The sequence below is a fragment of the Pleurodeles waltl genome, chromosome 3_2 (assembly GCF_031143425.1).
Source record: "Pleurodeles waltl isolate 20211129_DDA chromosome 3_2, aPleWal1.hap1.20221129, whole genome shotgun sequence".
NCBI classification, from domain to species: domain Eukaryota; kingdom Metazoa; phylum Chordata; class Amphibia; order Caudata; family Salamandridae; genus Pleurodeles; species Pleurodeles waltl.
This window is the reverse complement of record NC_090441.1, coordinates 215,420,933-215,434,264: the sequence shown is the minus strand read 5'-3', so window position 1 is coordinate 215,434,264 and position 13,332 is coordinate 215,420,933. Positions and strand designations below refer to the sequence as shown.

Here is a 13,332-nt window from a genome sequence, read left to right as displayed (position 1 = left end):
CTCTCTCACTTGCTTTCTCCCTCTCCCATATACGCCTCCTGTAAACTCTCAGTAGTGCTGAGTATGACTGTCTGTGAGAACCTGCATCCTGCACCCTGTCTGTGAAAGCCTTCAACCTGGAATTACGTCAAATCATTGATCTCCTCCACCTTGGGATACTTGAAATCCTAAACTGTAGAATCTCTAGAGTCATGGTCCTTGGAATCTCTGCATTTCTGCATCTTGGAATTTCTGGATCCATTCACCGTGTAATCTCTGGATCCCTGTACCTTAAGAATATCTGTATCCATGTACCTTGGAATCTCTAGATCCATGTACCTTGGAATCTCTGGATCCCTGTACCTTGGAATTTCTGGATCCATGTACCTTGGAATCTCTGGATCCATGTACTTTGGGATCTCTGAATCCCTGTACCTTGGAATAACTGAAGGCCTGTTCCTTGAAATCTCTAAACGGCTCAATATTGGGCTCACTTAAGTCCTGCTTTTTAGGTTCAAATCATTTTTATTGGTAAGTAACAATATACAGTGACCTGCCCGGAAGGGCGCTGCATAGTGATAATAATGATATAGCTGTATTAACAGTAATAACATAGAACGGGGTGAAAGGTAAACAAAGCATCCCCCTGCCTCCCCCCGGGAGCACATTTACCCATTAATACAGCAACAATGAGAGAAAACACTAGTGCTTAAACCCCAACATGGCCCTGTTCACAGTATCATGGCTGGTGGGTTGTGAAGCCTCAGGAGTCGGAGATATCTGGGGCATGTCAATTCCCTAACTTCCCTAGAAAGGAGCATCAGAAATGGGCCCCATTACTCTCTGAAAGAGTCTGCTTGGCTCGTCAATGTCAGAGTAATATTCTCCATGCCTAAGATGTGCCACAGGCGGTGTATCCATCCCAGGTGCGTGGGAAGAGTATCAGTACCCCAGTGAGAGAGTAGGTTTTGAGTGGCCGAACCCAATGCCAACCCTATCAGACACACCTTGTGATCGCGCAGATTCTACACTTGCCATATTTTTAGTTGTGTGACGTGCCCTGTAGTATATGTCCTCTCATTCCCTATGCGTGAGAGATCTACCGATTTCCTCCCACTATCGTTGTCCTGGGGATTTCTGTGTATCGGGGGCCTGTTGTAAGAAATTATACAGGTCAGTGATAAATCTTTTATTTGAGGTCTTCTTCAGCAGCCATTGGTCAACATCTGTAAGGGATCTCTGTGCTTGGTCTCGTATCCCGGGATGCCTGGCCCGATAACATATTTGTAAGTAGCGCATCCGCTCTGTCTGGGGGAGAGCATGTTCGCATTTCAGAGTATCAAAAGGTATCATGCCCTCAACATCAAATAGATGGCCAACAGAGCGACACTCCGGTTGCAACCACTTGCTGTAGGCCAAGGTGTTCATACCATGGGTAAAGGGCGGATTGCCAGCAGTTGGTGTCAAGGGCGAAGGAAATGTGGTAAAGTTTTTCTCTGTTGCCGCCCTGTCCCACGTTCTCATAAGTGAGTGTGTGATTGGAGAAGAATATAAACCCCAGGGATGTTGTTTTAATTCAGTAGCGATTAGATTAAGCATTAGCAGAAGACATCTTGTATTTAGCAACTATTGTGAACATTTCGCGGATTCCATTTTGTATTCATGGCAGCCATTATCTCTGCCACATGCTGCCATGTGCTCTGTCCTACCTTCCTGTTAATTACTCTTGAAAATGTGTCTAGTGACAAGTTATATTTACCATCTCCCACTTTGCACATGCCCAGTAAGGTCTGCAGCTGTTAATAATTAGTAACCGACAGTAATGTGTCTACTAGTCCTTGAAAACTGTTAGCCCCTCCTACCTGTCGACTGTGCAATTCCATATGACCTTATATGTATACTGTATAAGTCTTGCTTCTATACTTGTACCACCTTCTTTTAGCCCCTGCGTGGGTATAAAAGGACCATGCTCTCTTAGTTCAGTGTCCTACTTCAAACATTACTGAAGGGTGCTGTTTGAACTGTGGTACCACCTCATGAGGTTTAATAAACTTTGGTGGTCATTACAACCCTGGCGGTCGGTGTTAAAGCGGCGGTAAGACCGCCAACAGGCCGGCGGAAAAAAAATGGAATCATGACCGTGGTGGAAACCGCCAACATAGACAGCCACTTTAACACTCCGCCCGCCAAGGCGGTACAAGCAAACAGCATGGTGGTCACCGCCAACAGATAGGCGGAGGACAATGTACCGCCCACAGTATCACAACCTACCAATCCGCCACCTTTTCTGGGGCGGATTCACCGCGAACAAAAACACGGCGGAAACAGGACTTCGAAGGGGAAACGCTCACCTCTACACACCCCACGAGGAATCCGGATGCCATGGAACCCGAGCTCCAGATCCTGCCAGCCCTTATCTTCTTGCTCGTCTACAAGGAGCACGAACGCCGACGGCGAAGACAACGGTGAGTACTGCACATACGACACAGGGGAGGCGGGAGGGAAAAAACAGGGACACACACACGCAACACCCCCATCCCCACCCACTACAACACACACACTAATACAGCATGATACATTACAGTTACACCCCCCAAGCCCTCTGGAAGAATGCAAAGACAAAAGGAAATGAGTGTAACCATTGTAATATATTAAAATCCAGTACGCAAAAATATATATACACGATAAACAAAATATACACCAAGAATAGTAATCCAGGTAGTGCTCCATTGAAGTCTGTGGAACACTGGGCCCACACGGCATGGGCGAGGCCCACACTCAATCCCCGAACATGACGGAGAGAACTCTGCAGGGGCATCAGATAGCAATAAAACAGGCACCTCAGGGGGAAGGGAAAGGGGGGACACCTCAGTCGGTTGAGTGCATGACGCCAAATCCACGAGGGGCCACATGCCCACTGTTCAATCCTGGGGAGTGCAAAGCCACAGTCTCTCAAGTCTCTACAGTGGGTGGGTTGCCCACTGTTCCATCCTGGGGAGTGCAAAGCCACAGTCTCTCAAGTCTCTACAGTGGATGGGCTGCCCACTGTTCAATCCTGGGCAGTGCAAAGCCACAGTCTCTCAAGTCTCTACAGTGGGTGGGTTGCCCACTGTTCCATCCTGGGGAGTGCAAAGCCACAGTCTCTCAAGTCTCTACAGTGGGTGGGTTGCCCACTGCTCCATCCTGAGGAGTGCAAAGCCACAGTCTCTCAAGTCCAAAGCCACAGTCTCTCAAGTGGATAACAGTCTCCACTGGTTCTGGAGGGGGCCTTGTGCCCAGAGTGCTTCATCCTGCCAAGGACTGAGGTAGTGGATGTGAATCTCCACTGGTTCTGGAGGGGGCCTTGTGCCCAGAGTGCTTCATCCTGCCAAGGACTGAGGTAGTGGATGTGAATCTCCACTGGTTCTGGAGGGGGCCTTGTGCCCAGAGTGCTTCATCCTGCCAAGGACTGAGGTAGTGGATGTGAATCGCCACTGGTTCTGGAGGGGGCCTTGTGCCTAGAGTGCTTCATCCTCCCAAGGACTTAGGTAGTGGATGTGAATCTCCACTGGTTCTGGAGGGGGCCTTGTGCCCAGAGTGCTTCATCCTGCCAAGGACTGAGGTAGTGGATGCATTACTCCACTCGTTCTGGAGGGGGCCTTGTGCCTAGAGTGCTTCATCCTGCCAAGGACTTAGGTAGTGGATGTGAATCTCCACTGGTTCTGGAGGGGGCCTTGTGCCCAGAGTGCTTCATCCTGCTCGTGACGGACTCAGTAGCGTCAGTGCCCTTGGCGTTCATGGGCCAGCAGTGCTTGCTGCGGCGGTGTCCTTGGCAGCGGTGCTTGTGGCGGCAGTGTCCTGTTCAGCGGTGCTTGTGGTGGCGGGGTCCTTGGCAGCGGTGCTTGTGGTGGCAGTGTACTGTTCAGCGGTGCTTGTGGCGGTGGTGTCCTTGGCAGCGGTGCTTGTGGCGGCAGTGTCCTGTTCAGCGGTGCTTGTGGCGGCAGTGTCCTGTTCAGCGGTGCTTGTGGCGGCGGGGCCCTTGGCAGTGACTGGCGGTCCTGTCTGGCCCAGCGGGGTTGGTGCTGGCGGTCCTTTATGGCCCAGCGGGGCTGGTGCTGGCGGTCCCTTATGGCCCGGCGGGCTGGTGCTGGTGGTCCTTTATGGCGCAGCGGGGCTGGTGCTGGCGGTCCTTTATGGCCCAGCGGGGCTAGTGCTGGCGGTCCTGTCCTGGGCAGCTGGGCTGGTGCTGGCGGTCCTGTCCTGGGCAGCTAGGCTGGTGCTGGCGGTGGCCTCCTGGGCAGCAGGGCTGGTGCTGGCCTCCTGGGCAGCGGGGATAATGGCGGTGGCCTCCTGGGCAGCGGGGATGATGGCGGTGGCCTCCTGGGCAGCGGGGATGATGGCGGTGGCCTCCTGGGCAGCAGGGCAGCAGGGCTGGTGCTGGCGGTGGCCTCCTGGGCAGTGGGGATGATGGCGGTGGCCCCCTGGGCAGCAGGGATGATGGCGGTGGCCTCCTGGGCAGCGGGGATGATGGTGGTCTTCTCCGCCGTGCTGCTCTTCCCAGACTTGCTGAGTTTCTTGTGCCCCTTCCTCACCTTGGAAGGTGTCGCAGCTGACTCCACATTCCCACCTGTACCCCTGGGAGCGGCTTTGGTGGCTGGAGTCTTCCCCCTCTCCCGCCGGGCACTGGACAACTTTTGATGCTTGACAGGTGGGGGACTGTCCGTGCTGTGGCTCCGTGCCACACTGGCTGCCCTGCTGCCCGGTGCACTCCAGATTCCGGTGACTACAGGCACCACTGCTCCCGGAGATGTTGTGGCTGAGGTGCTAGCTTGGGACCTGGAGAGTCGGGCCCTAGGAGACTGACAGGGTGGGGGAGGTGAGGGAAAGAGGCCAAGGGTGGACAGGAAAGGTTTCTTGGGAACACTGGACAGGTAGCTGGAGGGGGTTTGGGAGTGGAGGAAGAGGTTGTGGTTGTAGGAGGTGTTCGTTTGCTGACTGTGGGTGAAGGTGCATGCGCTGTAGGCTATCGTGAGGTGGATGGCTGTTGGGTGGGTGTGTGGCTGCGTTTGTGTATCTTGGGAGGTGGCGTCACAGACACACTGGGAGAGGACACAGGGGACGTGTGAATGGTATTGGGGGTGGTGACTGCAAGTGAGCGGGGTGTGGTGGTGTGTGTGCTGGTGATGGAAGTAGTGGCTGTAGATGTAGGGCATGCAGGTGTGAGTGGAGATGAGACTGGGAGGGAGGAGGGAAACGAGGAGGAGGAGGACACAGTGGAGGCAGTGGATGTTGGTGTGTCTGCAGGTGTGTGATGCTTGCGTGAGTGCCTGTGGGATGTATGGTGCTTATGTTTGCCTGAGCTTCCCTTGTGTGTTGACGTGTGTGCATGCTGGTCTGAAGGTGTGCTTGGGATAGGCTGAGATAGAGGGGATTGGGTCTGGGTGGAGGAAGGTGGAGGGGGGAGGCTAGAGACAGGGAAAAATAGCTGCCATCAGTGCTGAGGCCAGAGTCTGAAAAGCTCACTGAAGGGCCACCTGACCAAAATGAGGCAGATGCTGAGGGGCTGCTGGGAGGGTGGTGCTGGTAGGGGGATGGCAGCTGTACCTGTAGATGCAGGGGGCACAGATGTGGCCGTCACCACAAGGGAGCTCCCATCAGAGGACGAGTCCGTATCACTGGTCTCAGCTCCTGTCCCCGCAGTGGAGCTCCCCTCGCCCTCCATCCCACTGGTGAATTCTGAGTCCGTAGTGTTGCCCTCCACGGCCATGTGGGATGCAGCTCCCTCCTGCTCCGGTGCCACTGCTACTCCGCCTGATGATGCTAATGCACACAAGAACAGGGAGACCACAAAAAGGGGGGAACGACAGAAGAAAGACATGTTGAGCGCATGCATTACCGCTACCGTTGGCGGACACGACAGACACAGAAGCCCCCTGCACTACGCCGCGCACTTGGGGTCCACTGTTCAATCCCTGGGACATGGCCTACAAGGCTAATGGCTGACATCTGCACATATGGATGTCACAGGAGCCTGACTAGGTGTACTTGGCACTGTACACAGGTGGGGTGGGGTGCCACAGGGTCTGCCAGAACAAGGGGACCTAACTAGCACACTCGCCCTCGCCTAGGATAACCCACAGCCCACCTCCCCCACCCAGACACCTCCACTGCGCGCAAAATCAGCAGAATGAGAGTGTACTCACCCCCTTGTGGCTGCTGTGATGCCCTCAAGCTCCCATCCAAGTCTGGGTACGCCACCTCCAGGATGCTGAACATCGGAGGGTCATGGTGCGATAGGCACCCCTCCCACGTTGGGAGGCCATCCCCAGCTGGGCCTCAGCCGTCTTCTTGCTCCAGATGTGAATGTCCTCCCATCTCTTATGGCAGTGGGTGCTCCGTCTGTGGTAGACCCCCAGATTGCGTCCTTGGCGATGGCACGCCAAATATCCTTCTTCTGGTGGGCGCTGACCTACATTGTACAGGGGAAAAAGAAAAGTTATTACCAACTGCACCGTCACAGTCATTGGCCCCCATCCCTACCCTTGCCATGTGGCACATGCACTCACCGTTGTTTCATGCACGCCCCAATCTCCCCCCTCCCATCTTTCATCCACCCCACTCCACACAGGCATAGCCCATACAGCATGCTCCCAGTGTACTTTACATGTTTGTCTGGAGGACCGTAGAGTAGCGTGTACTGGGGGCGGACCCCATCCACGAGTTTGTCCAACTCCTCCGATGTGAAGGCAGTGGCCCTTTCCCCAGACGCACGAGCCATTGGCTCTTACAGACCGAGGTCACAGCAGCACTTGCAGTGTAGGTCCTCTCCTGTCGAAGATCAGGTATCGAATGATTGAACAGATAGAAAATGGCGGTCATGTCCGCAGCGGTGCGTACCGTCACCGCCAGCGTACATCGTCTTCGGCTCCTGGGACCTATAGGGTCCAATGTTAACCAATGTAGAATTGCAGCGTGGTCTTCGACCGCCTACCGCGACGGTGTACAACGCCAGCGCAGTTACCTCACATCCCATTGTCCCACTTTACAGGTCAGGCAGCCGCCCTTTCATGGGCCCACATGGCTTTATTTTTAACTGCGTCACACATACCTAGGCCTTGCCTCAACACTCATACAGGCCAAATTTCGGATTATGATTCGTGTTCTGTGTAAGCTGTGGGTACGTACCTCTGAGTTGGTTGACCCTGTGCTCGCTGTTGTCCTTCATAGGCACCGTCCGCTGGGACATGTGAGGAGATGGCGGCATCCTCCGGTGTACAGACTGCTGGTGGACCTGTCGACAATGGAGGAAAGACATGTGATCATCACCTACAGGCTTGATCGTGCCACAATCCTGGAACTGTGTGCCCAGCTGGAGCCAGACCTGATGTCAGCTATCCGCCATCCCACAGGAATCCCCCCTCTAGTGCAGGTGCTGTCAGTACTCCATTTCCTTGCAAGTGGGTCATTTAAAACAACAGTGGCCATAGCATCAGGGATGTCCCAGCCTATGTTTTCCAATGTGTTGTCCAGAGTGTTGTCTGCCCTGCTGAAACACATGCAGAGCTACATCGTTTTCTCTCAGGTGGAGGATTTGCCTACAGTGAAAGGTGATTCTATGCCCTGTGACATATCCACTACATCATAGGTGCCATTGATGAGACACATGTGGCTTTGGTACCCCCCTGCAGGAGTGAACAGGTGTACAGAAACCGGAAGAGTTATCATTCCATGAATGTGCAGATGGTGTGTTTGGCAGACCAGTACATCTCCCATGTGAATGCCAAATTCCCTGGCTCAGTGCATGACGCTTACATCCTGCGTAATAGCAGCATCCCTTATGTGATGGGCCAACTCCAGAGGCACCGTGTGTGGCTATTAGGTGAGCACTTGGAGGCAAGTCAGTGGGAATGGTTGTCTGGGTCTGGGGATATCCCTACAGGTTAGTGTGTGTCTAACAGTTGCCCTCGCCATTTGCAGGTGACTCTGGTTACCCCAACCTGTCATGGCTACTGACCCCAGTGAGGAATCCCAGGACAAGGGCAGAGGAACGCTACAATGAGGCCCATGGGCGAACTAGGTGGATTATAGAGCGGACCATCTGCCTCCATATGACAGGTGGATCCCTATTCTACTCACCAAAGAAGGTATGCCAGATCATCGTGGCCTGCTGTATGCTTCACAACTTAGCTTTGCGACGACAGGTGCCTTTTCTGCAGGAGGATGGTCCAGATGACGGTGTTGTGGCAGCTGTGGAGCCTCTGGAAAGTGCATATGAGGAAGCAGAAGAAGAGGACATCGACAACAGGAACTTGGTTATCCTGCAATACTTCCAGTGAGACACAGGTAAGAATACAAACCTGCCTACTACATGTACTTTAACACTACTACCTCTCTACTGTCTGTCGTTTTCACCCAGTGTATGGTCACTGAGTTGTCACTTTCCCTTACGATTTCACAGATGTGGGTCCCACTGTGTGACATCTGCTTTGTTTCCTCATGGACTAGAGCTGTGTGATATAGGTATGTTGACATTACAATTGAAAGAGCATTTTGTCACTGTAATTGCTAATACACTATTTCAAAATCACAGACAGACTCCAGATTGTTTTGTGCTTTAAGGTTGTTTATTTCAGTGCTCAATATTGGAGGGGGTTGTAAAATGGTGAGGGGTGATGGTGGAGCAATGTCCATGGCAGAGTCCAAGCTATTGGTCTCACAGGTGCATTGTCCAAAGGGGCATAGGAAGTGGAGCTGGGGCAGTTTGAGGATAGACAGGGTGGGACAGAAGGATGACATTCAGGGTGATCTCATTTCTTGGCGGGGGTCTTGGCATCGTTCTCTGTCTTTGTCCTGGATCTCAGGGACCATTTGCGGGGTGGTTCTCCCTCTGCAGGGGGTGGGGTGCTGGTGTGGTGGTCCTGTGGTGGTGCCTCCTGTCCACTAGCGCGGGCAGAGGTGGTGGGCAGTTCATCGTCCAGGCTAGTGTGAGGGGCCCCTTGTTGTGCCACAGTGTCCCTCCTGGTGTTGAGGACTTCCTTCAGCACCCCTACGATGGTGCCCAGGGTGGAATTGATGGATCTGAGTTCCTCCCTGAAGCCCAAATACTGTTCCTCCTGCAGGCGCTGGGTCTCCTGAAGCTTGGCCAGTACCATTGCCATCGTCTCCTGGGAATGGTGGTAGGCTCCCATGATGTTGGAGAGGGCCTCGTGGAGAGTGGGCTCCCTTGGCCTGTCCTCCCCCTGTCGCACAGCAGCCCTCCCAGTTCCCCTGTGTTCCTGGGCCTCCATCCTCTGGACCATGTGCCCACTGCCACTGCCCCCAGGTCCCTGTTGTTGTTGGGGTGGTGGGTTAGCCTGGGTTCCCTATAGTGGTGGACACACTGCTGATTGACGTGTCCTGGGGACAGAGGTATGGGCCCGCTGGGGGGGTGCTGTGCTGGTGTTTCCAGAGGGGGAAGCTCTGTGGTGGCCTGTGACTGTGTGAGGGAGACCGACTGTCCAGAGGTCCCAGATGGGCCGGGCTGGTCATCTAGATCCAGTTGGACTGAGCTGCTGTCATCACTGTGGGCCTCTTCTGTTGGTGGTGTGGACATGTGTGGACCCTCCTGTCCGGTGACGTTGGGTAAGGGTCCTGAAGGGGTATAAAAGGATATTTATTACATCTGTGTGTGCCATGGTGTGCAATGGCTGGGTGACCCTGTACCCCAGTGCTTGCATTCCTGTGTGGGTCCTTGTGTGATGGTGGTTTAGGGGGGTGTATGGGAATGTGCAGTGACCATGCTTTGGCGATGGGTGTCCATGCTTTGTTTTTGCATGCAGGGCTTGGTGTTAGGATGTGTGGTTTGTGATGTTGGGACATTTGTGAGGAGTTGGAGTGATGGGGGTGAGGGTGGGGGTATGTGATAGCATGCAAGTAGGGTGGGGGATATAATAGTTAAGATTTGACTTACCAGAGTCCATTCCTCCATCTACACCTCCGAGGCCCTCAGGATGTAGAATAGCCAAGTCTTGTTTCTCCCATGTTGTTAGTTGTGGGGGAGGAAGTGGGGGTCTGCTGCCAGTCCTCTGTACCGCAATGTGGTGTCTTGAGACCACGGAACGCACCTTGCCCCGTAGGTCGTTCCACCTCTTCCTAATGTCATCCCTATTTCTTGGGTGCTGTCCCACCGCTTTGACCCTGTCCACTATTCTGCGCCATAGCTCCATCTTCCTAGCTATGGAGGTGTGCTGCACCTGTGATCCGAATAGCTGTGGCTCTGCCCGGATGATTTCCTCCACCATGACCCTGAGCTCCTCCTCAGAGAACCTGGGGTGTCTTTGCCGTGCCATGGGGTGGTGTGGGTGATGTGTGGGGTGGTGTGTGTAGTGATAAGTGGGGTGATATTTAGTGGTGTGTTGTGTGAGGTGCGTGGAAGTTTTGTGGGTGATGGTATTGTGTGCCTGTGGATGCTTGGTAGTTGTTTGTAGTGTCTCTCTCTGGCCTTCTCTCAGTAATTTTGTCATAGGGGTTTGTGGGTGATGTGGGTGTGTGTTTTATATTGTAATGGGTGTGTGGGAGTGGTGTTTGTATGTGTATCAGGTGTGTGTATTTCGAATTGTCCAATGTGGTAGTGTTTTGTAAATGTGTGTGTATTTTGAGCGCGGCGGTGTGTACCGCCAATGGTATACCGCGGTTGAGTGTGTCGTGATAGTGTGGGCGTATTTCTGTTGGCGTGACAGTGGAGGTTTTGTTTTCACCAGTTTATCACTGACCTTTGGTGTGGCGGACTTGTGTGGGTGTCTGAATTTTGGCGGATTCCGAGCAGTGGGTCATAATGACCGTGGTGGAATTCCGCTGCCCCGGCGGTCTTCTGCACAGCGGTAAGCGGCTTTTACCGCCAATGTTGTAATGACCCCCTTTGTCTTTTATTTCAGTTTCTGTGCCAACTTCTTCCTATATGGTCTGAGGACTTTGTGCAGAGAAGGGCGAACCCCTTGCACTAGTAGGCCTTGCTGAGGCTTACTTCGACAAATTGGCACCCGAACAGGGACTCATCGGCGACTCGAACGTCCGAAGGATTGGTCGCGATGAAGGATTGGGATCTTGCTGCGGACGATCAATGCCTGAGGAGACCCGAGTCTTGGCAACCACGGCGTTTTTCCCTTCTTTCTGATTTGACCATCCAGGTGGCGCCGGTCCTCGACTGAGATCCTTTTTGTTCATTCGTCGTGCAGTGACCATTTGGTCGATTTTAGAACTTGGCAGTTCGAGCTTGGATGCCCTGTGATTGGTAAGAGCCGTTTACAGCACTTGCTGTGTTTTTTTATGCCTTTGTTTCACCACTTACTGTGGCTCTCGTGTTTTGGGTGACTAGTCAATTTGTGTCCTTTGAATTGATATATAAATTGCAATTTATATAGGCAGGTAATGAGGAGAATTTTCTCCAATTTAATTTTGATTTGAACGGCATCTTAAGTGCTACTTTGATTATAATACTGCATATTCTGTGTGTTAAACATGGTCTTTCTTCTATAATGTACAGCACATTATGGAATAAATACACTCGTGCGGATCCTGAGTTACGTTGGCCTATGCATGGGTCATTTGATTTGCGAAAGATTGAGTATGTGGAACAATGATGTGTAAGCGAAGGTCTAGGCAAGATATGTTTGACTGTGTACGAATGTGGGAGAAAGAAGTGCGTGGGTGAGTGAAGCGTGAGCAAGCCTTGATTGAGAAAGAGCAGTGGAAGAATGTATATGTGAAAGCATTGGAAATGAGAAAAAAAGAAAGAAATGATTTAAAGGAGATAGAAGAGAAAGAATGTAAATTACAGGTAACTGCCCAATACGCTGTTCGGCAACCTCTCTATCCTATCCTTACTAAACCACACGATGATTTTTTGTTACTAGATCGCCCTCGACCTCCGTATGTCGTTCCTTCTGTCCCTCATGAGTTAGCTGAGGTATCCGGTAGGGAGCAACAGAAGATACGAGACAGTCGCTCTATGTTGCCTGCTGACCGTGCATCTGAGCTTAGATCTACTGCTCGTAAAACAATTCGTAGCGTTGTCTCTGCTTCTGAACTTTTAGACAACATGAAAGGGTGGACGGAAAAGGAGCAACTATATTTTACTGAGGCATTTGGCACAGAAGTTATTGAACTATTTCGGAAATATTCTGATGAGTTAGAGCCCGATGATGTAGCAGCTGATCATAAGCAAATGCGTGATGGTCTTTTTGTTTTCTCCCAGGTGGATGATGCAATCAGGCGTTTGGTGAAATTATGTGTTGCAAGAGGAGAAAAGGGGCGTGGACGTAGTTGCACGGACATCTCAGACCGGCGGGGTGTAAGCTTCCATCTTCGGAACAGATAAGACTATGATAGTTCACGCGAAACCAATGCGGGAGGCCGCGCCTTTGTATGTTCCTCCTAAAGGATCGGGTACAAGTGATGATAAAACTTCTGTTGATGCTAAGGGTTATTTTATTTATAATTGGGTGCATACTCCTTGGAATAGGGCAGATGTAATGGCACTTAAAACAACATTACCTGACCCGCGGAAAAATCCAGCCGCCTTTTATGAGGAAGTTGAGGGAGCAATTAGTTCTTGTACTATGACTTTAACTGACATTGATTTATTTTTCGGATTGATATTACCGCCAGATATGTGGAGAACTATTCGTAAAGTTGATGATCATGTAGTTTTTGGGGCGTCATGTAAAGAATTAGAACAGATGGATGGGGATAGGGAACCTGCGAAAAAGCTGTATCAGTTGATTCTAGATCTTCCCGCAGCCACATTAGCTAAGTTAAAAACGATTATTCCCCCTAAAAAGATAAATTGGACTGTTTTAGTGTCTTGTAAGCAAAAGGCAGATGAATCGGTCTCTGATTTCTTTGCACGCTTTGAAGTAGCATTTCATGATTTTAGCGGCCAGTTATTGTCAGATGATATGGGTAGACATTTGTTCGTCGATAAATATGTCGCAAATCTGTTACCAGGAATAGCTAGTCGTCTAAAAGCTAGTGAAAGTTCATGGACTACCTCTACTCCGGTTTCTCTTTCGACTATGGCTCAGTATTCTGAATGTCAGGAATTAGAAGCAAAAGGTATCGAGGATAAAAAGATTAAAGAATTAAAGACGGAGGTTATGTTGGCTCAAGCTTATGGTCCGCCTTTTAGAGGTAGTGATAGAGGTGGACGTGGATTGTATGGTTCTTCTTACACTTGTTCGAATTTATCTGTCGATCAGTGTGCGTATTGTAAGAAATTTGGGCATTGGGCTGCCGATTGTCCAGCACTACGTGTTCAACAGTGTTCACGTGGTCGGGGACAAATGAGAAATCGCTCAGGATATTCAGGGCCTAGAAGAAGCACGAATGATCATGCTA

At 51.6% G+C, this 13,332-nt stretch overlaps 1 protein-coding gene across 1 annotated transcript in view; it reads right to left on the bottom strand.

Moving 5' to 3' along the window:
* Positions 1-13,332, bottom strand: part of LOC138286711 (E3 ubiquitin-protein ligase TRIM39-like) — a 321,119-nt gene that overhangs the window by 161,187 nt on the left and 146,600 nt on the right. The gene's annotated exons all lie outside the window — the stretch shown is intronic.